Below are 26,337 nucleotides of genomic sequence, written 5' to 3'. Positions count from 1 at the left end.
CTTCAGGAGGAGAACAGAAATCGTGCTACGGCGGCGCGGCAGCAGCAGGAGGCCCCCATTAGCTAAAGTGGTGCTTCAGGTTAAGAACAGTTTCAGGTTAAGTACGGACCTCCGGAACAAATTAAGTACTTAACCTGAGGTACCACTGTACATCAAACATTAAAAAACTTCCCTATACAGGGCTGCCTTCAGATGTCTTCTAAAGGCTGTGTAGTTACTTATCTCCTTGGCTTGCATAACTCCGTAGGCTCCAACATTTCTCTGATGAAAACAGGGACATCTTAAGGAAAAGTGGGACATTTAGTCTGTCAGGCATTAATGCTACTTTACAGATTAGCAGCGCTTGCCTGCTTCCTCATGCTCAATTTCTAACTTTCTATATTTATAAATGTAGTGCACTTCTTTGAGAAAAAATGATCATCTGTCGCCAATATTATTTTTTTCCTTCCCCCAAGAACTATGCCTGTAACAGCTGCCTCTGGAATATCTTTACCACTCACTCCGGAGAAGTGAACATGTGGCTCTTTTCTTTTCTTTTTTTTACCCCCTAACCAAATGAGGCCAAACTGCAGTCACTTGAAGGGCAGCTATTTCTCGAAAGGGGGCCTGTGTTCTGTGAAAACTGAGATGCCCAAGAGCACTTGCCAAAATTACAGTCTGCCGGAGCTTTTCAGAAGCAGGTAATCTACAGTGCATCAGGTCACCCGAGTGAAATAGAAGCCTAAAGAGAGATAACTCTCCTTTTGAACCAACCAATTTCTCATGATTCTAGAAAAGCAGGATTATTGGTCAGATCCGTCTCAAGGTGTCTGGAATGAATCCACTCGAGCATGACCCAAAAGTAGGCGTTTCATCTATCATCATCTCTCATATATATATATATATATATATATATATATATATATATATATATACAAAAAAAATTTTTGGAGTATACAGAATTAGCTAAAATGACTTATAAAATTTGAGACCAAAAATGGACAAAGTTTGAAGAAGAGTGGGGTAAATTTGTTACATACATAAGAATTAACTGTAGAAGTTTAAAAACTATAGCAGGGTTAACATAAATCCTGTGATGTGTATAGAGAGTGAATAAGAATCTACAAGAGAAGATATATATTGAGAAAACCGAAGCAGGGAAGGAAGGAAGTCTGGGCGTGAATATACGCAGTGTAAATAAGATGACATAAAAGGATGACTGTAAAAGATTGTTTTATTTCTGTTTGTGAAAAACTCAATAAAAATATTTTTTTAAAAAAAATTATATATATATATATTACTGGAGGTGGAAGGAGGGAGGAGGGTTCAATGCACAAAAGAAAATCCCTTTTAACAGAATAAGCAATATCAGAATACCTGTTGGCAAACAAAATAGACAAATACCAAGCCTCAATGAAGACTAACAGTCTAAGCTACTCATTTCTCCCTAGGCTTTCAGCCTACTCAAATATTATTTTAAGCCGCCATGAAGAAATGAAGAGACATTTAAATGCCACATGTCTTCTACTGAAACTCAACGAGTCCAGAAATTATCTCACCTAGTTTAACGGGGGGGGGGGCACACTGGGTTGAATGGTACATAACACCGCAATATGACATTTGAGTCTTGATTGATCTCCAGAATTATTTTGTCAGAGCACATTTCCTCCAATTGTTATATAAGCCACTCCTTCCATGGTACAAGAATCTCTTAGACTGTTTTATTTTGTTTTCAGTCGTTCTTAAATCGCCCGGTGATGCAAAAGCATTCAGTGGGTATAGGATAAATTTTCTTAATTAGTCAATTAGCCGACACTCCCTCAAAAGTACAGGCAGAACTGCTTCCACAAGTCAATTAGACACACAATGTCTTTGTTGTTGTTTAGTGGTGTCCAACTCTTCGTGACCCCATGGACCAGAGCACACCAGGCACTCCTGTCTTCCACTGCCTCCTGCAGTTTGGTCAAACTCATGCTGGTAGCTTCAAGAACACTGTCCAACCATCTCGTCCTCTGTCGTCCCCTTCTCCTTGTGCCCTCAATCTTTCCCACCCTCAGGGTCTTTTCCAGGGAGTCTTCTCTTCTCAAGAGGTGGCCAAAGTATTGGAGCCTCAGCTTCAGGATCTGTCCTTCCAGTGAGCACTCAGGGCTGATTTCCTTCAGAATGGATAGGTTTGATCTTCTTGCAGTCCATGGGAGTTTCCTCCAGCACCATAATTCAAAAGCATCAATTCTTCCGCGATCAGCCTTCTTTATGGTCCAGCTCTCACTTTCATACATCACTACTGGGAAAACCATAGCTTTAACTCTACGGACCTTTGTTGGCAAGGTGATGTCTCTGCTTTTTATGATGCTGTCTAGGTCTTATAAGGTCTTATAAGCCCTTATAAGTCCATTCAGCTGTTCAATGTGAGCAAAAAGTCCCAATAAGGAGCTACAAAGATGGATCTGCTTTCTTTACCTTGCCAACTTGGTATGGAAGGACTGCCTTGGACCCTGCCATCTGCCTCTGGCCCTTTGGATCCTTGTTTCCTTGTGCTAACACTGGATCTCCAATCTGCTATGGAGGCAGAGTTGGCTAAGACCTGTGTCAGAGAAGGTCCTGGGGACGGAAGAAGAAGAAGAAGAAGAAGAAGAAGAAGAAGAAGAAGAAGAAGAAGAGGAGGAGTTTGGATTTGATATTCCGCTTTATCACTACCTGAAGGAGTCTCAAAGCGGCTAACATTCTCCTTTCCCTTCCTCTCCCACAACAAACACCCTGTGAGGTGAGTGTGGCTGAGAGACTTCAGAGAAGTGTGACTAGCCCAAGGTTACCCAGTAGCTGCATGTGGAGGAGTGGGGAAGCGAACCCGGTTCACCAGATTACAAGTCCACCGCTCTGAACCACTTACACCACAACCTGCCCATAGCAGGGCTATGGGTTGTTCGCATTGAGGAGAGCCTCGAGGACCCAGTTCCCTCTGCCAAACTTAGAGAGGGAAATGAAAAGTGGAGGGGTTAGGTTACAGCAACAAATGAGCTTTCAAGTTCTTTAAATAAAGCCGGCAAATCCATTAAGAGAGACAGACCGCTGTGTTTAGTCTGAGGATCGCATGGTTCCTCTATGCAGCAGTATTTCATCCTTGTACGTTCCCACTTAATGGAAAAGGAATACAGAGAGAGAGAGAGAGAGAGAGAGAGAGAGAGAGAGAGCGCCAGGAGCCATTTACAGTATCTTCGCTGCTTCATTTTCGTTCTCTAGGCCCAGTGCTCAGTAGCAGACTTCCAGGGGGAGGGCAGGTTTTCCCCACGGCCGCTGCAAGACCGACAAGGCACTGACAGCAGAGATACAGCTGGAGATGCCTTTACTCATCCCTCGAAAGAGCCTGTGAAACCCAGCCACTCAAATTCCTCTCAGAAGACTATATAGGAAGCCAGTGCCGACGCAGCTGGGGGTACAGATAAGGGGTGTCCTCTCGTGACCCTAACTGGGCATGACATTCTGCGCTACCTTCGCATTTGTGGAAAAGCAGGCCACATGACAACAATCTGATAATGAAGCTGACTGACATCCCACCCCCAAGACCTAGAGTACCACAGAAGTCACTGTGGGATCTTTGCAGAACGCAGCTTGTTTTCCTCCTTCCGCCCCCCTCTGCATGAATGGGCTGGCTGGAAGGAGCACAGTAGTTTTCCGGTGCAAAACTCCGCCAGACCTGGAAGCCATTTGCGTGTCGAGGTCCCCAAGACACCCCAAATAACTCACACATCACACAGAATTTTTGTTGTTGTTTTTTTAAGAATAATTTTTTACTAACCGACCAATCACATCAAATCAAACCAAATTACATAAATTCCAAATTACACAGCCGAATTTTAAATTTTTGTTGGAGGTACCCATATTTCAAGTTCCGAAGGGATCCAATCAACTTCTTGCTTCTTACTGCTGTTTTAATGTCCACAAATCTAACCTTATGATGTTCACAGTACTATCCAGTCCTTTCTTATTATTTTTCCACATCGCTTGTTGTTATTTTCATATATTTTTCCTTTCTCTTTGTGACCTCTGATAGTCTCCGCAAGCTGGTTAGAACAGTTTGTAATCCTGCGTGGATATTATTTTTTTTGTCCAGTAGCCATATCCAGACGTTTTCCATATAACATCACTTCCATACATCAAAACAGTCTTAGCGTCATTAATCTTCACCAATCTGCCTCCTTTCTCAAAACCTCTGAGGAGATTCACTAGGAATGCAGTCTGAAAACAAATCCGTTCTGCCTCCCAGCTATAAATCCTTTGGCAAGATGGTGACTCCGAATTAGTTGCTGCGCCATTCCCAAAAGCTCTTATTGCTTCTCGGTCTACATAAAGCATACTTTTGGTTAAAGTTTATCTCCACACAGACCTTAATCATCCTGCTTGGGTCAGTTCAACCAACGGTTCTAATGAGGAGGGGTTCTTGTAAATCACATAGAAGGAAAGTAAAAAAGGTTCCCCCCCCCATTCAGCCCCGTTGTCAACATACCCCGCCTTTGGTGTATCTTCATCGTAAAATATTCCTGTTTCTCCAGCCCGTTGTCTTCTTTCGCAGAGGTCACTTAAATTAGCAGACTTCACTCCCCTTCTTCACTTGAAATATGTTCATTTGCTTCTTTTGTAATTAATTATTCCAAATTGCTGCAACTAGTGCGTGATCAGAGACAGCGTCCAGGAGAGCCGATGTCCACACGGGGGCATTCTGCCTAGGGCCCTCACCCCCTTCTTTCGAATTAGGGGGTGATTTATGGGCACAGCAGACAAGGGCAGTGTTCCCCATTTCCTTGGGGGAACAAGGGAGGCTGCCTACTCCCATAACAGCCTCTTAATTACCCCGTGTGGGTCGGAGAGATGGTATTGTCGGCCATCTTCCAATGCGCCCCCTAGTGGCCCCCCCACAGAATTTTTGTTTAAGGTTTTTGGCATAATTTTGGCCACAACTTTATTAAAATACAAAAAATGTGAGTGGTTGCTTAGGCATTGATTGCGACTATCTGACCCCAGTGGGGACAGACTGACATTTTGCAAGCCTGCGAAAATCAGAAAAGGGGAATACACTTGGGATAGCGACGGAGCAGGGAACCTGCCCTCAGCCCTCCCCAAATGCAACCAGGGGCTCTTGTGTGGCCCTAGCCCCTTGACAGGGTTCGGACAAAAGCAATGTTGAGCCCCTGTATTCCTTTAACGGAATACCCTGCTGCAGCAGAGTTTGAGGGGCAGGCACAGCCAATCCATGGCCCTCTACCAACCAAACCATAAACCAATGCCTAACCGCAGCCTTACAAGTTGTGACAATTTGCTACGCAGTAGGCGATAACCAAATGGCCCCAGCCAATCAGCCAGATGGACAAAATTCCTACCAGGCCCCTGCCCCAAGAGCAGACGACCCCATGACAGGCATAGCAAGGTCAATGCGAACAACCTTAAATATGGGGGGGGGACGAGCAATCCGATGCACGGAGCGAAAAGAGGAAGCTCTACGCTTCGTGCAGGGAGTTTTAACATTTCTGGCTGTCAGTCACATAATGGCAACATTAACTTCATCCCAACAACAAGGGAAGCCCAATCACAACAGTGGCCAATGATCAATTAGCCCGCCCCACAACTTTGGAGTATCTTGTCGGCCCCCACCGCAACACGTGCTCTCCATGAAGGAGAACACGCTTTGCCAGAAGACACTGCGCTTAGCTAAGCAGCAGCCGTTTCTGTGCTGTCGTGAATATACTTCCCTTCTGACGATACGCTAGCAGGGGAGCTGTGCATTGAATGTCAGTAACAACGCTCAGTGGGTCATCATTGCAGTTCTCTCAGTCATGAAATAGGTAAAAGGTAAAGGACCCCTGGAGGGCTAAGTCCAGTCAAAGGCGACTATGGGGTTGCAGCGCTCATCTCGCTTTCAGGCCCAGGGAGCTGGCGCTTTTCCACAGACAGCTTTCCGGTGGCCAGCATGTGGCCAGCATGACTAAATCGCTTCTGGCGCAACAGGACTCCGTGACGGAAACCAGAGCGCACGGAAACGCCATTTACCTTCCCACCGCAGCGGTACCTATTTATCTACTTGCACTGGTGTGCTTTCAAACTGCTAGGTTGGCAGGAGCTGGGGCAGAGTTACACAGCTGGGATGGGCACACCACCAGAAGGGACTTTACTAAGCACTGAAAGCCATGACCATATAACACTGGCCCTAAAGGATTTACAGTACATAGGCTCCCAGTATGTTTCCGAGCATAATTCAAAGTGTTGGTGCTGACCTTTGAAGCCCAAACGGCATTGACCCTGTATACCTGAAGGAGCATCTCCAGCCCCATCATTCAGCCTGGACACATTGACGTCCTCCTCCAAGGGTCTTCTGGCAGTTCCCTCACTGCAAGAAGTGAAGTTACAGGGAACCAGGCAGAGGGCCTTCTCTGTAGTGGCCCCCTCTCTGTGGAAGACCCTCTCTTCAGATACCAAGGGGCATAAATGCCAAGGGGATAAATAACTACACAAGGAGATAAATAACTACAAATTCTTAGAAGACATATGAAGGCAGCCCTGTATAGGGAAGTTTTTAATTCTTGACATTTTATTATGTTTTTATATGTGTTGGAAGCTGCCCAGCATGGCCAGCGTATCATAAAATTAAAATACATAGGTCTATCCACTTATGGGACTTGGTTCTGCAGGAAGTCAGGCAAGCCTCATCACTGACCCACCATCTGCAAAGGGATATTTCTGTAATGTCCTTTGGGAATTAAAATGTGAGATTGGCTGCAAGGCTTGAACCTCAGCACACAGCAGTTTTCTGACTAAAAAAACACATTTAGAGATATGTGTCTTTATAAAATAACTTAAAAGAGCCCTGAGTTTCATGCATTATCCAATCAGTAGCATATTTGCTAAAGAAGTCATGGGCAGACTGAGAGGGAATGGCATAGAAGACAATTTAAAAAATAATTTGTATTTCTTTAAGGAAATTTGATACTTTTATATATATATATGATACCTGTATAACCATACAAGCTTCCTACACTGCCTGACCCATGATGTTGTTTGTCCAAAAGCACCCTCAGCTTACCAGGTTGCAGAAATGGGTCTTTGAGTCATCCCCATTTCCAAAGGCAGAGATACACATATGCGCTCTCTCGCTCTCTCTCTCTCTCTCAGAACAAAGACACGTAGGAAAGCAAGAAATCAACGGATGTTAGAACATCCGCATCTGAGCGTTCTTTGGACAAAGAGGAAGCTCTCTTTGAATTTGCCAGTTTAACAGACAGAACTGGTCTCAGATGCCGAGGGAGGGACAAACCCTCTATTGGACCTTGGCCAATCCCCACCCTTGGAAGCCCAGATTGACACCATGACCAGCCAATCAAGAGAAGGGGAGCTATTTTGACTACCGCCCCACCGCAGAGCCTGCCATGATTTCTGACATTCTCTTCCTTAGAGCATTGAAAGGTCACTCACACGTGTTCATGGCATGTACCTGACATGACAAAGCAGTGGGAAGATTGGGGAAGTTTCTGCTCCCAGGTGACAAATACTTACTCTATAAAGAGAAGGACACGCGCATTCAAATCACCAACAACTGAATTTCCATGTAACTTTGTAATCCCACTAATTTCCTTCACTAGGTGGTAAAGGACCCCTGACCATTAGGTCCAGTCGTGGCCAGCTCTGGGGTTGCGGCACTCATCTCACTTTATTGGCCAAGGGAGCCGGCGTACAGCTTCCGGGTCATGTGGCCAGCATGACTAAGCCACTTCTGGCGAACCAGAGCAGCGCACAGAAACGCCATATCCCTTCCCACCAGAGCGGTACCTATTTATCTACTTGCACTTTGATGTGCTTTCAAACTGCTAGGCTAGCAGGAGCAGGGACCGAGCAATGGGAGCTCACCGCGTCATGGGGATTTGAACTGCCAACCTTCTGATTGGCAAGTCCTAGGCTCTGTGGTTTAACCCACAGCGCCGCCCACATCCTCACTAGGTTGTAGGCAATGCTTTTTTTCAGCCAGAGCACAATTCCAGCACCTCTCAGTTGGGCGCCATTGTAGGCCGGTGCCCCCCACTCTGTTTCTTGACTCCACCTAGCTCCCAGCTGCCCCTAGCCACGACTGGTCAAGCTACAGGGCAGGGCCGATGCGTATTTTCTTTTCTTCAATCTGTCTCCCATGTAGCAGGGGCAGTCTTGAAGCTTCTGATCTGCCCTAGTCATCTGCCTGAATCTAAGAGAATGAGGGGATTAGGGGTGTGTTTATTTGACCTGCACCAGAAACAAGGGCAACCCCCAAAACAACTAGGGAGATCACTTGGCATAGTTTTTAGTACCTCCACGGGTGGTGAATGTGGCTGTTGTCAAACTGGCATCTGTTCAGGGTCACCCCGAGTCATCTGGCGACTTACTGTAACAACTTCATGGTGAGTTCCGGCACCTATTTTTCTCTGGGGAAAGCACTGGTTTTAGGGAAGCCATCGGATCAGAGGAAATCGATGGCTATATTCTGAAATACAGTGGTACCTCGGGTTACATACGCTTCAGGTTACATACGCTTCAGGTTACACACTCTGCTAACCTAGAATAATAATAATAATAATAATTTATTATTTGTACCCCGCCCATTTGGCTGGGTTTCCCCAGCCACTCTGGGCGGCTTCCATAGAAACAAAAAATACAGTAAAATAGTGCTTCAGGTTAAGAACTTTGCTTCAGGATAAGAACAGAAATCGGGCTCCGGCGGCGCGGCAGCAGCAGGAGGCCCCATTAGCTAAAGTGGTGCTTCAGGTTAAGAACAGTTTTAGGTTAAGTACGGACCTCCGGAACGAATTAAGTACTTAACCCGAGGTACCATTGTATAGAAATGGCACCTGAACTAAGGCTTCTTATATTATTATATTATATGGTGCTGATTCTAATTTACCTGCACACATTGAAAACGTATTATTTGAAAACATTTTTGCAAAGAGAGCACTTGGCTCGTGGAACAATTAAAAGGCATCTTACGCCATGAAACCTATATGCTGCACAATGTTTTTTGGGAAATGTAGGGGGAGATGTTTATGATACCAAAACATTAATTATATAGGGGATGACTGGTGTAGCCTATGGACCAGATCATGATGATGATGATTTATTTATACTCCGCCCATCTGGCTGGGATTCCCCAGCCATTCTGGGTGGCTTCCAACAAAATATTAAAATACAATATAGTCCATCAGACGTTCCCCATCACCCCGACTTAACAATGTCCTAGGCTGAACTTTCCTGGTGCCAGGGTACCTAATGCATGGAGGCATGTTCTCCACCACTGAGCTATAGCCTCATCCTCAAGGCATTTGTCGTGGTGACTCAGTGAAACCTCATGTTCAGAGACTATAGACCTCGGAACATCTGTTGCTGGAAAACAAGGGGTGGAGGAGAAGCGCTGCCTTTAAGCCCTGAGCTTTTCAGAAGTATCTTGCTCAAGGGTGGCAAACCTCCAGATGTTGCTGAACTACAACTCCCATCCATCCGTCCTAATCATTGGCCATGCTTTCAGGGACCGATCGAAGTCATAGTTCAGGCCTTCCAAGTGTCCCTATTTTACAGGTATAGTCCTGGATTTACAAAAGCTACCCCAGTTTCTGATTGTATCCCGGTGTGTCCCGCTTTTCCTTAGGACATTCCTATTTTCACCAGAGTAGTAGTAGTAGTAGTAATATTTATACTCCGTATATCTGGCTAGGTTTCCCCAGCCACTCTGGGTGGTTTACAGCACATAAAAATGGTAAAACATTAGACATTAAAAGTTTCCCAATACAGGGTTGCCTTCAAATGTCTTCTAAAAGTCAGATAGTTGTTTATTTCCTTGATATGATATCTGATGGGAACGCCCAAATGTTGGAAGGCATGGAATTATGCAAGCCTCGAACAAAGGAGATGAATAACTATACAACCTTTAGAAAACATCTCAAGGCAGTCCTGGACAGTGGAACCTTGGTTCTCAAACTTGGTTCCAGAAGTCCATTCGACTTCCGAAACATTCAAAAACCAAGGCGCAGCTTCTGATTGGTGCAGACACCCTGGAGACAATAGCCAACAGCTGCATCGGATGCTTGGCTTCCAAAAAATGTTCGAAAACCTGAACACTTGCTTCTGGGTTTTCGGCATTCGGGAGACAATTTGTTTGTCAACTAAGCCATTCGAGAACCAAGGTTCCACGGTATAGGGAAGTTTTTAAATGTTTGATGTCACAGATTAACCATCCCTCATCTAGGCACATGCTGCTCTCAAATGGTGGGCTTAGATGGACCTTTGGTCTGGCAAGAGTATTGTTAGCCCAGAAATGGAAGCAAGAAGAAATTCCGACAAAAGAGGAATGGCAGACAAAATTAATGGACTACGCAGAATTAGATAAAATGACGGGAAGGATTCGAAACCTGCGGGACCAGAGATTTACAGAAGATTGGAAGAAATATACGAACTATTTGAAGAGCAACTGTAATCAACAAATTACGCTAGTAGGACAACAAGAAGTTTTGTAAGGAGAAATATATGAAACATTGCAAAGTAGAGAAAGAATAGAGATATGAGTTATGAGATTTATATGTAATAGTGAAAGTAAGAAATGTATATTAAGTGAATAGAATGGAAAATTTTCAGATGTGATTGATGGAAGTAAAAAAAACTGTATAAGATGTAAAAGTGTGTGTGTGTGTTATAGATAGATAGATAGATGATAGACAGATGATAGATGATAGATGATAGATAGATAGATAGATAGATAGATAGATAGATAGATAGATAGATAGACGGACCTTTGGTCCATCTAACAGACCTTGATTTGATTTGATTTGATTTGATTTGATTTTTATGGATCTGTGAGAACTAGCTGAGGAATATTTCTTTGTACATCTGCTGAAACAATCTTGTGCAAGGAGCAAAGGTGGGGAGGGGAACACTGGGAACTGGGTTGCGAATAAGTAAAGACTGCAGTGAGACGTAGGGTGATGCTGTTGCTGAGAAACTGACTTGAATGGACAAATTGTGCATCTTTTGAAGGCGGCTGCAATGGACACTGCTGGCTCCACTACCTTAGGGAAGGCTGTGCCCATGGAATCCAGCGGCAGCTGCTGGAATCCACTGCCATGCCAAGACATTAGAGGCTTAATCCATTTGTCTCTGTGGTTGATTCATTCACTTCAAAGCAATGCAACCCTAGGAGACAAGAGCATGATAGGGAACCTTTTCATTTGAAGAATGGGGAGGGGGGAATTAAGGAAGGGGACACTGAACAAAGGGAGTCAAGCAAATGGGAGCCAGTTCTCGATATAACTTCACAGAGCCAAGAGGAAGAAGGCACATATCTTGAGCTCAGACCAAGAAGGAAAAGGCATGGGATGATGCCAGGCACAGTTGTTGTTGTTTTTAAAAAGCCCACATTTGCGAGTGGATGAGAGAAACCAAGCTGGAAAGGAACAGATACATAAACAGAAAAGGAAATTGCCAACCGGCAGGAGGAAGGGGCTCAGAAAAAGAAAACGGAGAGCAAGTTTAAAGGAAACCACCTACTGACTTCTGGAAGTTGTTCATGTACTCTGTAATTATGTTTGCATCGACTCTCTTAACATAGCTAAAATCCATGGCTCATTCTTTATTTTAAGGGTTGCCTCTCCATACAAACACTTCCTCCAATACTGCAAATGAGTATTATTTATGTCTTAGATGTTTAAATACTCTTGGCTGCCCTTTACTTGGATGGAAATTGTAGCCGTACAGAAATGACTATTGCGGCTTCTGACGTCAGGCAGCAAGGTCTGTTTTGTGGTCTCATCTCTCTATTGCTTAATCTGCACTGGAGAACAATCGTCATTCCTTTCACATGGGAGGTTTCCGTGAAGCCGAGATGCCTCTGTTCAACTTTAAGGACTCATCACAAACAAGAGATGTAAACACAAACGCTGGGAGATGCCAAGAGACCTAAAGCCTAAGAGACTTGGGGTTGCAGCCACATCTGCACATACCACTTTGAGCAGTCATGGCCTCCCCCCAAAATCCTGAGAACTGTCGTTTGTTAAGGGTGCTGATAGGTGGTAGGAGACCCCTGTTCTCAGAGTTTCCTGGGAAGAAGGTTGGTGGTTAAATCACACCATTAGGAGATTTGGGGTGAGGTGTCACCTGTATGCTGATGACACCCAGCTGTTTTTCTCCATAACATCTGCATCAGGTGAGGCCTTGCAAGCCCTGGACCAGCAAATAAAATAAAATAAAATACTTATACCCCACCCACCTGGCAGGGTTTCCTCAGCCACTCTGGGCGGCTCAGAATATTTAACAGCATGCAGTGGACACTCGGATTGCGAACATGATCCATGCGGGAGGCACGTTCACAACCCGCAGAGTTCGCAACCCACAGCACCATGTCTGCGCATACGCGGGTCGCAATTTGCGCTTCTGCGCATGCACAAAGCACGATTTAACAGTTCTGCGCATGCGCGTGTGCCGAAACCAGGAAGTAACCCAGGTTTGGTGCAGTGCGCAACCCAAGAACACACAACCTGAAGCGTCTGTAACCCAAGGTATGACTGTATTAAAAACACGATAAAACATCAAACCCTCCAACATTTCTCCAATGAAAATAGGGATGTCCTATTCAATAATAAAAATGATGAGGAGGATGATATTATTTATAGTCTTCCCTTCTGACTGGGTTGCCCTATCACTCTGGGCAGCTTACAACATATAAAAAAAAACTTCCCTATAGAGGGCTGCAAAGGTATTTTGAAGTGAGTTGCCTTTGGGTCTTTTGTCTCAAGACAGTGTGGCATGAAGATGTAAACAAAGCTCTCAAGGAAAACAGCTCCAGGCGAAATGGGTGCTGAGAGAGAGAGAGAGAGAGAGAGAGAGAGAGAGAGCTTTGCTTATAGGTCTGTTTGGATTATTTCATATTTTCTAAGATGCTGAGCTCGTGCTGGACAGCACAAGATATTGTAAGCATATTTTTGGATGTTTCATTTGATGTTTCTGTTTGGTTTCAAAGAGATCTGCAATTAAAAGCTTGCATAATATTTTCATGGGTCCAGACAATGATTTCTTTCCAAAAGGAGTCAGTTCTCATGCTTCCAGTCACTTCAAACTGCACAGTTTTAATACCTGCAATACTCAATAGATAGGGCAACAGTGGATTCATTGCCAAGGGTACAAGCCACTCAGCTGCAATCGTATGCCCACATACTTGGAAAGTAAAACTCATTGAACCTGGTATAATGGGAAGGCTCCTAATATCACAACTGGGTTGTTTGACTACTGACTACTGCACGTAAGTCACTGGCAATAGGTTTGTTTTCTTTTAAAACTCAGATTTTGCCCAGACCTACCGAATCCCAGGGACGCGGGTGGCGCTGTGGGTTAAACCACAGAGCCTAGGACTTGCCGATCAGAAGGTCGACGGTTCGAATCCCCGTGACGGGGTGAGCTCCCATTGCTCAGTCCCTGCTCCTGCCAACCTAGCAGTTCGAAAGCACATCAAAGTGCAAGTAGATAAATGGGAACTGCTCCAGCGGGAAGGTAAATGGCATTTCCGTGCGCTGCTCTGGTTCGCCAGAAGAGGCTTAGTCATGCTGGCCACTTGACCCGGAAGCTGTCTGCAGACAAACGCCGGCTCCCTCGGCCTATAGAGCGAGATGAGCGCGCAACCCCAGAGTTGGTCACGACTGGACTTAATGGTCAGGGGTCCCTTTACCTTTACCTTTTACCGAATCCCAATAAAACAGGAGGAAAATATGAGCTGGCTTTTTTTTAATGCCAATGACATCATGTGTGTGGTGGAGGGGGAGGGGACCATGAGGAGCACCAATTCTATAAAAAAAAAAACCACACACCTTAAAGTGCACATAAGGACCAGATAATGGCAGGAGGGTGAGGAAGAGTGAGAGATGTGAAATCATTAAAAAGAAAACAAATGAACGGTGCTTTTTTAAAAAGAGCTATTAAAAAAAAGCTATAATATATCACTTTACCCATTGTAGTTGTTGGCTGCAATATCAAGAGAAAACTGAACAACTTGGTCTTGGCACCTGCACGTTTTATGCTGTTTTATGAAAATGTAAAACAGACCTTTTTCTCCAAAACAATGGCACGCTGTTTGAACTTTTGACTTTCCTGCAAGGTAGTGCTAAATTGATTTGCTCGGCTACTGCACACTGGCAGGGAAAAATGATGCCCATTTGAAAGGTGACAGTGTTTGCTTTCCATTGGCAGACCAATTAATTTCACTCTCCTTCAAACCACAGTTCCCTCCATTGTAACGAGCCGCGCTCTTCTTTCAACAGATATGACAGACACCCAACTGGGTGTCAGTATTTGCACGCTGGATCGCTGTGGCTAGCGCTATTTCACAACATAAATATGGTGCCAGATTCAATGCCTGTTGAAGCTTCTGCCTGAACGAATGAAATGAAAACCAAGACTTTGTCTTTGTTATTATTGCCATAACAGATTCACTAAACAGTTAGGTCAAATTAGACATGATCATTCTCTGATCTTACTGCAAACCATACATCTCAACGCTTCCCTAAATGTAAATCTCAGGCAATGAGCTAAAAGAACTTTCCTTTCTCTGCAGACTTTTAACAGTCTTGCATTTCAGTGATGGACTTCATAAGTTGGGGGGTTTTTTTACTTGTTTATAATAGTAGCATTGCTAGATGGGGAGTTTGGTGCTGACTGGTTGTATGTTTTTGTCAGCCTTCCGGAAACTTATGAATAAAGCTGAGTATCCTATTTTCAAATACACAAATAGAATTGTAATACCACTGTAACAGAAGCGGAACACAGGGCAGATTGTAAGGCATTCAGCATTATTCTGCATTTCTGCTGCTTAAGTCTGTTTCTCAAGAGGAAAGGATGTTTATCTTACTTCCTATCTCACTCATAAGTAGCCTGATACATAGTCTCAGCAAGATGGAATGGGTGAGACCCACAAATGAGTTCCACCCATTAGCTACCAGAAGCCTGTCCAGATTTTTCTCAGTTGTTTTTTCCTCTGCTCTGGTCGTCTCTCTTTGTAACTAGAATGGACAGAAGTTTCGTCTTGCAGCAAAGAAGCAAAATGCCATCCTAGTTCACGCAAAACACTAAGCCCAAGTTGTTGTTCTTGTTGTTTAGTAAACGTATTTATATACAGTCATACCTTGGAAGTTGAACGGAATCCGTTCCGGAAGTCCGCTCTACTTCCAAAACGTTTGGAAACCAAATTGCGGCTTCTGATTGGCTGCAGGAAGCTCCTGCAGCCAATCAGAAGCTGTGGAAGCCCTGTCAGTTGTTCGGGTTCCAAAAGAATGTTCGCAGACTGGAACAGTCACTTCCGGGTTTGCGGTGTTTGGGAGCCAAAACATCTGAGTTCCAGGGTGTTCAGGATCCAAGGTACGACTGTACCTTCCTCTCTCCAGTGTGGTGTAGTGGTTAAGAGCGGTAGACTCGTAATCTGGTGAACCGGGTTCACTTCCCCGCTCCTCCACATGCAGCTGCTGGGTGACCTTGGGCTAGTCAGTTCTCTGAAGTCTCTCAGCCTCACTCACCTCACAGGGTGTTTGTTGTGGGGGAGGAAGGGAAAGGAGAATGTTAGCCACTTTGAGACTCTTTCAGGTAGAGACTCCTTTCGGGATATCAAATCCAAACTCCTCCTCCTCCTCCTCCTCCTCCTCCTCCTCCTCCTCCTCCTCCTCCTCTTCTTCACAAAACGTATCTGTGCCATGGAGCAAATGAGTGGGCATTCCCACACACACACCTAGGTGCAAGGTAGAAAAACAAAATCCAGAGCTGTGTGTCTGTGTGTGTTAGCTGAGCTGGAAGCAGACTGGAAGCTGGAGACCCAGAGGCAAACTTGCTCCATGATGGATCCAAAGCTGTAACTAATGGAGATGCAAGATTTATTATTATTATTATTATTATTATTAATATACCACCCTATACCCGGAGGTCTCAGGGCAGTTCACAGAACAAAAAGAGTGGGCAGTGTATATTGTAAATAAACAAATAATCAGTTCGTTACAATCGACAAAAACCAGGTGACAAAAAAAAATTATACTTTTCAGATACATACATTTCGCTGATTTTACAATCATTTCAAATCATTTTAAAACTCAACTTCTTTCCCCCTCTTTCTGCGGTTCCTTAAATTTATTTTTAATATCTTCTACATATCCAAATTCACTTAATTTACTCATTTGTTTATCTTCTTTAAATAGATACTGTATTTTTCTGTGTATAAGACTAGGTTTTTTTCCTAAAAAATAATGTCAAAAATTAGGGGGCATCTTAAACCTGAGTCCCCCAAAATAGGGAGCATCTTATACACGGGGGCGTCTTATAGACAGAAAAATACGGTACTCTTATGTAACTGCAGGTTATTATCCTGCCAGTGTTTTCATCTGTTTACAATTTACCATTTATAAAAAGTTTGTTATCTTGATTTCTAATTCAGGTGACATTTAAAACCTTTATTAGAAACCCAGAAGCTGTTCGTCATCCTAAACTTTTTTTTTTTTTTTAAGTTCTATTCTTCTCTCTCCTCAGTGTCCCAGCTCCACGGGGAGGTGTTCATTTTGTGAGCCACTCCAACCTATGTCCAAGATGCATAGATGTGTAACTAAAACAACATATCCAAAAGACAGCACAGTCTCTGCTGAGCTTCATTCCAAGGGAACCAAACTTTGGGCAAATGCCGGAACTTCTCGCTGCTCAAAGATCAGGGTGTGTGACAGGATAGTGCAGATGGAATCAAAACTGTCTTCCTCAAGGTTCAGAGGCAGAGGAAATTGACACTTCTCATCATAGGCGTTGGAAGAAAAAGTTATTCCTTCAAGTGGTCAAAAGGTAAAGGTACCCCTGCCGGTACGGGCCAGTCTTGACAGACTCTAGGGTTGTGCGCTCATCTCACTCTATAGGCCGGGAGCCAGTGCTGTCCACAGACACTTCCGGGTCACGTGGCCAGCTGACAAGCTGCATCTGGCGAGCCAGCGCAGCACACGGAACGCCGTTTACCTTCCCGCTAGTAAGCGGTGCCTATTTATCTACTTGCACCCGGGGGTGCTTTCGAACTGCTAGGTTGGCAGGCGCTGGGACCGAGCGACGGGAGCTCACCCCGCCGTGGGGATTCGAACCGCCGACCTTTCGATCGGCAAGTCCTAGGTGCTGAGGCTTTTACCCACAGCGCCACCCACGTCCCTGCCTTCAAGTGGTAGCATGTTTCAAAACAGAATAAGAGGAGGAAGCGCTATTGGTGCTTCTGTTTTCAACACCTCTTCATAATGTGTGAAACCGGCCAGGAAACCTCTGAGCTAAGGACATGCCGCACGCGAGAAAGGCCACTGTTATTCAAGCTATTTCGGCTTTCCTGAAAATTCCTCGGTCCCGTCCAAGGAGGAACCTCCAACTCTACTTTGTGTCAGCCAAAATCCAGCGGCAACCAAGTGATGTACAGAACTCGCCCACATCCAAAGAAAATTTTGCTAGGTCTCATCAAAGCCTCCTAGCCTGCCATCAAAATCCCTCAGATGTTTTGCCTGAGAGACCCACAGATTCTCTTTGAATTTCATTTGTGGTGATAGAGTAGCAATTTTGCTCACTGGAGGGGGTACAATAAAACCATGTTGTGAAACCTTGCACTGATAGATGGAGGGTGGGGGGCTTGCAAGGGCTGCCGCAGCCTTCCTAATTGTTCCATTCCCATCTTTAGAATTTTATATGGGACTTCTGCCGCTGAATAAAGAGGGAAATTGTTTCCTTATCTTGATGAGCACCAGCCGTTTGCATGAAGAAGACTATTGCAGGAAGCTCATCCAATGCGCTGTTTGATGTGTCGCTGAATAAAAGACACACAGTAATAATAATAATAATAATAATAATAATAATAATAATAATAATAATAATTCATTATTTATGCCCCACCCATCTGGCTGGGTTTCCCCAGCCACTCTGGGCGGCTTCCAACCAAACATTAAAAACAATACAGCATCAGACATTAAAAACTTCCCTAAACAGGGCTGTCTTCAGTTGTCTTTTAAAAGTAAAATACCATATTTTTCGCTCTATAACACGCACCCGACCATAACACGCACGTAGTTTTTAGAGGAGAAAACAAGAAAAAAAATTCTAAACGAAACAGTGGATGTATGATTTTTGTGGTTCATGCTGTGGCCACAGACATGTGATCTAACAGTGAGTTTGGAGTAGCCCAATGCAAAAATCCTGAGGATCCATGTGGATCCATGCTTTGTAACCATGTTTTTGCACCACTGCGGCCCCAGGCAACAGTGGGTGCATGATTTTTTTCGTGCAAGATGTAGCCATGGACATGCTATGTGATCTGATGGTGAATTTGGGGTGACCCAGTACAAAAATCCTGAGGATCCATGTGGATCCGTGCTTTGTAACCACGTTTTAAGTGGGGAGGGAAGAAAAAGCACTCAAGGGACAAGGAGCACGCGTGGGGTGTGTGGAGAAGGATGCTGCTAATAATTCAGAAGAGGGGTTTAAGGGGAGAAGGAACATGCATGGGGTGGGTAGAGAAGGATGCTGCTAATAATGCAGGAGAGGGGCTTAAGGGGAGAAGGCTCCTCTCCTCTCCCGCTTTGCTCCTTTAAAGCAAGCAGGCTCTGCTTTTCTCCCTCCTCCCCACTCATCCCCGGCTTAGCGAGCTGAAAAACTTTGCTGCTATGTAGCGAGCTGAGTGGGGAGGAGAGAGGGACAGAGAGCCTGCTTGCTTTAAAGGAACCAACCAGACAGGAGCTGCTTACACGAGTGTAAGCAGCTCCTCTCCTCTCCCACTTTGCTCCTTTAAAGAAGCAGGCTCTCTGTCCCTCTCTCCTCCCCACTCAGCGGCTCTTCTCCCGCTTTGCTGTTTCAAAGCGAGCCATGGAGGAGGGAAGGAAGGGGAACCATGGATCCTCTGCTCACAACTGCAGCAGATCCCCCCGCCACCCGTAGGCATTCCCTCCATAACACGCACAGACATTTCCCCTTACTTTCTGGGAGAAAAAAAGTGAGTGTTATGGTGCAAAAAATACGGTAGTTGTTTATTGCCTTGACATCTGCTGGGAGGGTGTTCCACAGGGCAGGCGCCACCAGCAAGAAGGCCCTCTGCTTGGTTCCCTGTAACCTCACTTCTGGCAGTGAGGGAACTGCCAGAAGGCCCTCGGCGCTGGAGTTCAGTGTCCGGGCTGGATGATGGGGGTGAAGACGCACCTTCAGGTATACTGGACCAAGGCCGTTTAGGGCTTTAAAGGTCAGCACCAACACTATGACTTGTGCTTGGAAACATACTGGCAGCCAATGAAGCTCTTCCAAGACCGGTGTTATATGGTCTCGGCGGCCGCTCCCAGTCACCAGTCTAGGTGCCGCATTCTGGATTAATTGCAGTTTCCAAGTCACCTTCAAAGGTAGCCCCACATGGCTGATTATGGGAGTACATCAGCCTCCTGAATTCTTCCCAGGGGATGGGAAGATGCAGCTTCATCCGCGGTTGGCCATAAATCACCCCCGAGTTCGAAAGAAGGAGGGGATAGGGGCACTGGACGGAAAGCCCTCGAGTGAGCTCTGGATCTCCCTGACGCTACTTCTGAGAGTTGCATTACTTAAGATTAACGACTGGATATAAAAAGTAAATGCACATGTTTCGAGCGAATGAAAGGGTATATTAACTGCTAATTAAGCGAGCCACTGAGAAGTTAAAAGTGTCAGGAATGAACTGAACAGAAGATTACCTCCAAGAATTACAGCTATGTCGTATGTTGAAACGGAACGGAAAGGAGGGGGGAGCTTCTTCTTCTTTTATTTACGATACTGCCTAACAACCCCTCCCCTAGAAGAACCGTCACATGACTGATAGCAAGTGAGATTGGAAAACAACTGTGTGGAATAGATTGTGTGGAAACAAAAATATTAATTAAAGGCTTTGCTTTTTGGAAGATATGGAAGAAAATGAAAGGCTCTCCGGTGACGCAGTCCTTAATCAGGATCCGCCATTATGAGACAGACTAAGTTGCGAGATTGATAGTCAGAGGGGGAGGTGACCCATTGCTTTGTTATCATGTTTGGATTGTGTGTTTGAGTTGGCAAACCCTCCCCTGGAAAGACTCATTTATGGTGCAACTGGTCTGGGAAAATTAATGAGCAGACGCTTAGACTTTATTACATTGGAACAGACTAAAATGGCGCCTGCCGCTCGAGCAGGACTGTTGGATCAGCGTGTGGTGATTTAAGGAGAGCCTTACAAAATTCACACAGAAATATAACAATGTTTGGTTTAACTCGCCTGCGGAAACAACTCAGAGGTTATTAAGAAGAAAAATGATAACAACAAGAAGACTGGAAGATGGGATTTGTGAACATCAAAAGCAGCAGAAATATGAAATGATTGGACCCTCACTGAGCTTGAAACATGGGAACCCCCAACAAAATTTAAAATTTGGCAAAATATTCGGACTATATAATATGTATTGGTATAATTAATGTGATATGATTGGATTGTTAAATGGAAAACTTAATAAAAATTATTATTAAAAAAACAAAACAAAGGTAGCCCCACATAAAGCGGATTGCAGTAGTCCAAGCGAGAGATAACTAGAGCATGCACCAATCGTTTATACAACAAGTTATTGCCACATAGACTCTTAGGCTCAACTGTTTGCAGTGGCGTGCGGTGAAATCTTTTGTAGGGAAACAGTTAGGGCCAGAGGTGCCAGATTGTGAGGGCGAATGAGGGGGTGACATCACGCACGTGACGTCCCGATGTTGCACGGATGAGCATCACACCTTCCTCCCTAAGCCAGGCAGAAACTTCCCAAGCTTGGGAAGGAGGCACCAGGTTTTAGAGTATTAATTAGAGTATTAATTTACCAGGAACATTTAGGGGACTAGCCTAATCCCCCTAGTCTACTAACTACATGCCACTAACTGTTTGTTAGTCGGGACACGGGTGGCGCTGTGGTATAAACCACTGAGCCTCTTGGGCTTGCCGATCGGAAGGTTGGCGGGTCGAATCCCTGCGATGGAGTGAACTCCTGTTGCTCTGTCCCAGCTCCTGCCAACCTAGCAGTTTGAAAGCACACCAGTGCAAGTATATAAATAGGTACCACTCTGGCGGGAAGGTAACCAGCGTTTCCATGCGCTCTGGTTTCTGTCACGGTGTCCGTTGTGCCAGAAGCGTTTTAGTCATGCTGGCCACATGACCCAAAAAGCTGTCTGTGGACAAACGCCAGCTCCCTCAGCCTGAAAGCGAGATGAGCGCCGCAACCCCATAGTTGCGTTTGACTGGACTTAACCATCCAGGAGTCCTTTACCTTTTTACTTTTAGGCAGTTGTCAACACTAGCTGGGTGCCCTGCTCTGTTAACTTTCTCTATGATATTGGATTGGTGGGCTGATGTCCACAGATCCAAGCTGGGAATGCTGATTCCTCCTGCCTGTTATTAGGAGCTCATTTGTGTTGAGTCAAAACAATGGTCCTCCTGGACCAGAACACCCTCGCTTGGCTTTGATGTTGATTCTTTGAGGTCTCAGGCAAAGACCTTCTTGGGTCTCCTCTGCTCTCTATTATCCATTGTACTCAACCTGGGACTTTGTACATGCCAATCACTCTCCCTGTGATCAAAGTTCAGATCAGGGATGTACAAAATCCCTGTTTCTCTTTTAATGGATTATTTCTGCGGAGCTGAAAAGCAAACTTGTCTATTCGGGGCATGTACAGTATATGCAAATGTGGGTATTTCACATGTTAGCCTATTCAAGGCATGTATGTGCAAATAGTTATTTCATGTGTTAGCTTGAACCTCACCTCCAATGCACTTTTGGCATGGCACACCCAGCCTGGTATTGCTTTTTTCCTTACTCAGGTGATTCGCAGGAAACAGCCCCAATCTATAGCAATACCACCACTTGATTCAGTGATTCCTCAGGCTACTTTTACCATTGCAAATTTCCATTGTGGCGAATTTCCACGTGACCCACCTGCCTGCTATTATAATTATTATAATTATTTTCAGCAAGGGCAGCTTCCATCCTGCAGAACAGGTGCGGGTGTTTTAGGCTGGGGCAAACTAGCCAGATGGGTGGGGTATAAATAATAATATTATTAATATTATTAATTATTATTACTACTACTACTACTTCACAATGTATGTTGTGCTAATGCTTAATGCGAATGTCCTTTCCCCAAAAACCTTTACAATGTTACTGGTTATCAAAATATCATCACTTTCTCTCCCCACCTCCACCCCATTTAATCAGATTTCCTTTTCCAGGGGAAAATGGATAAATTAAAGGGCGGGCACCAAATTGTTTCCAATTTCTTAATGATCCATTTGCCATATTGACCCCTGCATGGGGAAGCACCCACACCATGAAATCTGTTGGAGAATGCGTGTTGAGTTTTTCTTGTTGTTGTTTGTTTTTTTGTTTATATATTTATGGTGGATCATTCTAGCCTCCGTTATAATTTAGCACAGTGGTGGAGAACATACAGAGGCTCTTCTGCTTCATTGTGGTGGGTGCTTTCCAAAACATGAAGGCCAAAAAAAAATTTCAACAGCTGGAATGTTTTATAGAAATGTTGCATGACTTTTGAGATGGAGGGGGATGGAGATGAAAGCAGAAAAGAAACTGGCTTGGGGAGCCTTGTTGGAAAATTGGTTTTTAGTGCTAGATAGCCCACTTGACTCCTGCATAATTTGTACTATGGAAAGCTATGGCAAGCCCATTTTTCATTTGGCTGGCGACTGTTGAAAACAGACGCGATGGACCTCTTGTCCCATCAAGGGGGACTCTCCTCCTGCTCTCAGATGCTCAAGGAGGAGAGCTCTAGCCTTGAGGATGCTGATGTGTGGTATCTTCTTCCTTCCCTTGAAGAAACGAACAAAAAGCAACAACTCAGCGGAAATAGGTCTTTACATTGACATGGGTGAAATCAATGCATACTCTTTTTCTTTACAGAGATGCCTTTTCAAGGGTGAATTTTCAGAGCTCTCGGGGATGGGTGTGCTTCATTGTAAAGACAAGGTGGTTTAGAGGGTCAGGAGGCGTTGCAAAATAAAATTTAACAAGATCCTTTGCAACCACTTCAAGTGGCAAATAGGCTGCTCTCAGTCCGGTGACATTCCTGCCTAATTTGGGATAGAATGCCCCACGGAAGTGATGCTATGTTGTTTGTGAGAGACAGCTGCAACACAAGTGAAAATTCAGCAAGCGAGGCTCTTGCAGATATGGTTGGATGTCACATGGTTGTTAAAAGACACAAAAGTCCTGCCAGGAATAAAGTTGGCAACCCTCCACACACGCACACACGCAAACAAACCTGACAGCGGATTCAATTTTTCATTTCTTTTCTCACGGCGAACGCCTTAGTCGCTTAATGTTAAGCAAACTCACCATTTTGAAAAGAACATTCCAGAATGTTTTCGCAAGAAGGCACCTCTTATTTATCTTTCCCCTTTTCTTGCTATCCTTTCCTTGTCACCACAATAGATTTCTTTTCTTATAAATATTTGTACCTAAAAGAGGTGGAGGTGATGAAAAAAGGGTGGTTTTAATGGGTGCAGACCTCAGAGGCAATGAAGAAAGCAACAAGTCCAAGCTCGTTTGGTTGCTTGTTTATTGCCATGCAATATTGTCAATTATAAGCCTAATGGAAAGTTCAGGAATGTGGGTGTGTTGTCATGAAGGGCAGATCAACAGCACCATACATTCAAAGAACATCTGGTGCACATTTAAAGCACATGACCTCACCAAAGAATCATGGGAAGTGTAGTTTGTTGGGTAAGCTGGGGACAGGAACTCTGTGAGGGGGAAACTATAGATGCAAGGAAGCTTTTTCTACCTGGGCAGTTATCTTTACAAAAGAGCCAACACCGCCTGAGCTCTGTGAGTGCAGCTTTCTCTCAATTGAAGTGCAGAGTGTTTAAGGACCAGGGCATTCGCAGGGAAACCAAAATGCTTGTTTACAAAGCTATGGTACTACCAACCTTACTGTATGCTTGTGAAAAATGGACCACTTATAAGCGTCATCTCCAACTCCTTGAAAGATTCCATCAATGGTGTCTCTGAAAATTTTTACACATCACTTGGGAAGACAGGCGAACTAATGCCAGTGTACTGGAAGAAGCAAAGATCACCAGTGTCGAAGCAATGATTCTTCAACATCAACTTCGTTGCACTAGTCATGTTGTGCAGATGCCTGATTATCGTCTTCCAAAGCAACTAGTCTATTCCGAACTTAAAAAAGGAAAGCATACAGAGAGAGAGAGTGTGTGTGTGTGTGTGTGTGTGTGTGTGTGTGTGTGTATAATCACAATATGCAAGCTGCCTTGTAGACTCTGTACCCTAAAAGGCAGGCTATAAATAAATGTATAAATAAATGGCTCTATTCAGCAGTTCTCTACATGCACACTGTATGCCTGAATCAATGGGCTGCACCACTGACACATGCCCTCCAACACTTCTCTGATGAAAATAGGGATGCCCTAGTCAAAAATAAAAATAAAAATAAAATAATTTCATTATTATTACCCCACCCATCTGATTGGGTTGCCCCATCGGCAATATAAACACACCCTCCAACATTTCTCTGATGGAAAAAGGGATGTCCTATTCCATCATCATCATCATCATCATTTTATTGTTTATACTCCGCCCATCCAGCTGGGTTGCCCCAGCCACTCTGGGTGGCTTCCAACAGATATAAAAACATATTAAAGCATTAAGCATTTAAAACAACTTCCCTATACAGGGCTGCCTTCAGATGTCTTCTAAGGGTTGTATAGTTACTTATCTCCTTGGCTCATGGGTTGTATAACTCCATACCCTCCAACATTTCTCCAGTGAAAATAGGGCTGTCCTAAGGAAAAGTGAGACATTCCGGGATCAAATCAGAAAATGGGATGGCTTCTGTAAATCCAGGCCTATCCCTGGAAAATAAAGACACTTGCGGAGTCTGTTCATGTCGTGCACACCACTGATCTTACTGTCTCCATTATGAGATGCTTGAGTTATGGAGTGGAATTCATGAAGGATAATGCTATCACTGGCTACAAGTCATGATGACTATGCTCTGTCCAGAGGCATTAATGCTTCTGAAGACCTGTTTCTGAAAGCCACAGGAAAGGAGACTGCTGCTGTGCTCTGTTTCCCACAGGCCACTGAGAGAACAGGATTATGAACTAGATGGACCATTAGTGTCACGGTCCGGTTCATGGGTGATCAAAATCCTGGCTGGGGACGTCAGGACCGGGGGCAAGATGGCGGGCTGGGAGCAGGAATGGGAGTCCAGAAGCCAGGAGTCAGAAAGCCAAGAGTCCGAGGGTCAGAGAGCCAGGAGTCAAGAAGCCATGGGTCCGAGGATCAAGAAGCAGGGAGTCAAGAAGCCGAGGTTCAAGGATGAACCCCAAGGCAGGGAAATGCTGACCTTATATCCATTCCCGGCTCTTGCCACCAGGTGCTGTGAGTTACCAAGCGGCCTCACCTGTGAGACAGCGCCTTGCCTCTTCAGAACAAACTTAGGAAGGCCCCAGTCCTGCAAAGTCCTATTGGTCACAGGGCCTGGCTCCTGCACGCACACCTGACAATTAGCCTCATCCAGCAGGCTCTCTCTTATATTCTTTACTGCAGATATTGCAGAAATGCAGAAAGAAGAGGAAGCACAAGTTATACACGCTTTCCATGGTCTCCACATTCAGAACTGCATTCAGGATTCCAGAGATGTTGTTTGCTTGTTTTTAAAAAACCAGACTTTTAGATCCCACAAGTGATATCCTATTCATGAAAAAGACCAAGGAGCTTTGGGCATTTCCCTAGAAAGTGTCTAATTCTTTCTTCTTCTGTAGTTATTTGGTAAGTGTTTTGTTGGTGTGGGCGTGGGGGGGGGGGGAAGAATTGGATTTGTTTCCCCACCTGATGACCCCACCTGCAGATCCTTTGTGAAAAGACAAAGCACCACCAATTGGCATTTTCGAACTTCAGAGCAAAAGCTAAAGCTGGAGGGTTTGTTTTGACATCTGCTGTTTGTGGAAGGTTTCATCTTACAGGGTCAGATAAGCCATGTCTAAAGAAGAAATGAGTTAATGGAGTGGTTCTGATGATTGGGACAGGTGAGATGTAGCCCTTGGGAGGGAAAGAAGCCGCAGGTATGCTTCCTTATTTAAAACAAAGCACAAGAAACAGCTCCTGGAAGGATATAGAGGGGAGAGCCTCCACCATAAGCTTCCAAAATCTGTAGCTCTGGTTATTTTAAAGGAAAACTCCATACATTCCTCAGCTGCTTCCGTGCAGAAAACTGCATTATCATCATGTGACAATCATAAGCAGGTGTGGTTAATTTTACGTGCACACTTAATGG

General features: G+C 44.6%; 2 long non-coding RNA genes across 9 annotated transcripts in view; one reads left to right on the top strand and one right to left on the bottom strand.

Moving 5' to 3' along the window:
* Positions 1-7,202, bottom strand: part of LOC308466796 — a 37,479-nt gene extending 30,277 nt beyond the window's left edge. For 4 of the 8 annotated variants that reach the window (XR_013980939.1, XR_013980940.1, XR_013980941.1 and 1 more), the window contains exon 1: positions 7,052-7,202. This is a non-coding gene — a long non-coding RNA (uncharacterized lncRNA). The remainder of the gene's footprint in view (positions 1-7,051) is intronic. The other 4 variants (XR_013980943.1, XR_013980944.1, XR_013980945.1 and 1 more) reach the window with 4 other exon arrangements.
* Positions 7,203-7,361: 159 nt separating this feature from the next.
* LOC308466827 lies at positions 7,362-16,598 on the top strand. Its single transcript, XR_013980990.1, has 3 exons — positions 7,362-7,607; positions 7,963-8,393; positions 16,528-16,598. It is a non-coding gene; the product is annotated as an uncharacterized lncRNA (long non-coding RNA).
* The last annotated feature ends 9,739 nt before the right edge of the window (positions 16,599-26,337 follow it).

This window comes from Podarcis pityusensis (assembly GCF_964106645.2).
Source record: "Podarcis pityusensis genome assembly, chromosome: 17".
Taxonomy (NCBI): domain Eukaryota; kingdom Metazoa; phylum Chordata; class Lepidosauria; order Squamata; family Lacertidae; genus Podarcis; species Podarcis pityusensis.
Note: the sequence above shows the minus strand (reverse complement) of the source record. Positions and strands in the feature narration are given on the sequence as shown.